Source organism: Arachis ipaensis, chromosome B08 (genome assembly GCF_000816755.2).
Source record: "Arachis ipaensis cultivar K30076 chromosome B08, Araip1.1, whole genome shotgun sequence".
NCBI lineage: Eukaryota > Viridiplantae > Streptophyta > Magnoliopsida > Fabales > Fabaceae > Arachis > Arachis ipaensis.
Window position 1 is genome coordinate 2,160,175 of NC_029792.2, and position 3,508 is coordinate 2,163,682.

The following is a 3,508-nucleotide window of genomic DNA, read 5'->3' on the forward strand; positions in this document are numbered from 1 at the left end:
CATAGACTTCTCTGTCAGTCACTGAGACTCTCACTTATCTTATTAATTATTTGTTATAATCTTTTCTCTCTTAAATTTTTGGATTCATATGGCTTCTCTGCACGCAGGATATATAATTATTGATGATAATAAGTTATTAATTTATATAGATTGAATGTTAATCTGACAAACACACACATATATACACCTAATGGAATCGTTCGTCTATCTATATATAGCGGCGCTTAATAATTTTTACACTAAGTCTTCTGATCTCAGTCAAACATACATTTTATAATTATAGGGTGCATGCACGCATGACATAAATGTGAGATTCTCTCATGAGTAATGAAATTTCTCTTATGAATCCCTAAATTATTAACAATACTTTTTTTTTTATCACAGTTATACATACATATCTTTCTTCATAGTGAGGGAATATAATTTATCTATAGAATCTACTAACAATAGTAGAAGTGGCAGTTTCATTTATTGAAGGATGATGATAGTAGTTCTATTAAATATTTTACTACTCTCAGCATTCTTTTATGATATTTTTTGGTCCAATAAACTAAAAATTAATTTATAAATTAAAGTTTTATTTGTCATTAGTCAATAAATTTTGCATATACGAAGTAAAATTCAAATTTGAAACTTGCTTTGAGTAGAAAATTAGTAAACTAATTACTAACTCAATCCAAATTAATTTTACTACTGCACTAAGCGTGAGATATTAGTCACACATATTGGGCCTGTGGCTCCTATCAAACGAAAATATTAGTAACACATTGGAAAAAAGATAAGTAAAGAGTGGACAAAATATTTAATAAAATTAATCTTTAATTTATAAAAAATAACTTAATTATATAGATATAAATATAACAATAAGAACAACATTTTGCAATTTATTCAAGGGATAGATGTTATGCTATGATGTACGAACATTGACATGGATACGAGACATGACACGAGGTATTTAAGTGTGTCCAAATATGTCCGGAGAAGAATTTTTTATTTTTTATTAAAATACAGCAGCAAACACGCGTATCAGACGAATATTTATACAAAATATGTCAATAAATATCGTATCTAAAATGCGTCCAGTATACAGTAATATAACTCAACAAAGTATCTATGTTTCCTATGCTTCATAGATGTCTACTATGCTTAGCCTATAGAATAACTTAAAACAAGAAAAAAAAAACAAAAAATTATATATAAAGTTCATATTTGGTGAGAGATATATCTGTGAGATATTTGTATGTGGTACTCCAATTGCGTGCGTTACGAGATCCAAGCCTAGGTTGAAACTTGTCCCACACTAGACGTCTACAACTTGAACATTCCACATAAAAAAATTTAGCTAGCTATAGCAAGCAAACCTATTATTAGACATTCCATAAAAATAAAATATTTAGTAATATATATGCCATGTTCTACAATCATTTTTCATTCAGATATATTAGATCAGGATCAGAAGTAGATATGCTAATGTTATTACTGTTCATACATTAGACGATAGATATGGTTAATTGATCATATCATCACAAGATCTGTCCTAGATTATTTGAAATAATGAACCCAAATCAAATCAGAATAGAATACAACCTTCTTCTAACGTGTGCTTGTGGGACATCAAAACCTGACCACGCACCCTAATAATAAGTATTTAATTAATTAATTAATTAATCTCTTGCTTAGTGGGGTTTTGACCGGTTCGAAAACCGAGTGGGTGGTCAACAGATTTTTACTTGGGCGTAACAAACGAAATCCTTCATTATTCGAATTATTAACATTACATCGTTATTAATTTATTATTATTCTTATTATTAACAATTTTAATTTTTTTTAAAAAAATTGATATATGGAACACAGCTTAGCTTTGTGTTATATATTTTGAAGGAGGAGTAATTTTTACTCTTAGTTAGAGTACTTTTAATATTTAATATGTCGGATTTTTGTAATATAAAATTGCATGTCCGTACCCATGCATCTTCAACACATGCAGGACTCGGGGATCCACAAATTGGGTAAATATTATTTCGTAATCTTCACATACAACTAACCCTAATGCATTACTTCAATTCATCTCTATATATATTTGCACATTATTTGAGTTGTTTATTATTATTCATTTAAAAGAAAAAACAAAAGTGTTGGTAGAGAGAGAAGGTCGGTTGTTAGTGTTAATTAACTTTACGTAGAGTCGTCGATTTTGATAGTAAGAGATGATTTGCAGAGTGTGGGAATGCTGGGCTTTCGGGAGTCATTTATTTCGTAGAACGAGGACGTGAGTTCCAATAAACCAAGTGGGAAGACACACACCCACTCTACATTCATTTTCAAATAAATATCTAATACATACTCACTATTTGCTTTCTCTTTTTTAATTTATTCTTAAAAATTAATTTTATCATTTTCATTCTATTTTTTTTCTAGAAATTATGTAAAAGTAAATAACATTTCTTTGATTAAACATGCTCTAAACTTTTGCCTTCTAGCTTACATATTAATACTTATTTTATTAATTACTTGTTAAGTTTTTGACAGATTTTTAAATGTATGTATTCCAATAGTAAAGAGTAACTATAGCCATTTTTTTAGATAAAAATGAAAAAATGATAGGATTTAACACTCACACAAAAAGATAATTTAAGATAGTGTTTATTTTAGAATATTAAAATTATGATTTATTATTATATTTGATAGTTTAGGACCAAAATTTTAATTTTTTTAATATTTTTAAAAAATGAAGGCATGTGATATTGAATTTTTTAGAGACAGAAATTAAAACTTTAATAATTTTTTTTCTCAAAGAGTCTTATTTAAAATTTCACATTTTAAGTCTATCCTTCACTTTCACAACCTTCATTTTTCACTCTCAATCTCATCTCACCTATTATCCTACAAGATAAATATAAAACAAATTAATTATTTAATTTTTAAAAAAATAGACATTAGGCTAGAATTACTAATTTCTACGAATGACCTATTCCTAATCATACAAATTGTATTGGAATTCTTGACAACTACCATAATAATGAATGTACATGTATGAAATTACATAAAATTCAAGATAATATAATTAACCGCATCTATCCCAGCATAGTACTATGTCGCATTGCGCCTGATAATGTTCCGATCACGTATATTTGTGCGCAATCTTTATATTACTCAATAATATGGTCAGAAAAAGGTAAAATAAAAAAGAAATTGGTCGAAAGATTCGAATTGGGACCCAAAACCTCGCTATACACAAAATGTATATATAAGTGTCTGCCTAGCCTTATCTCGTTTATACTAGCATGCACGTGTCTTGTTTACACTGTAAACGAGATAAACGTGTGTGCCTTATCTCGTTTAAAATATAAACAAAATACACATATATTTATTTCGTTTACACTATAAACGAAATAATACTAGAGAACGAATTTTGATAATAAATTTTATAATTATTTATTTCATTAATTAAAATATTTATTTTATTTGTTTAAATAAAAAATTCTTTATTTATAAATACAAAACACTA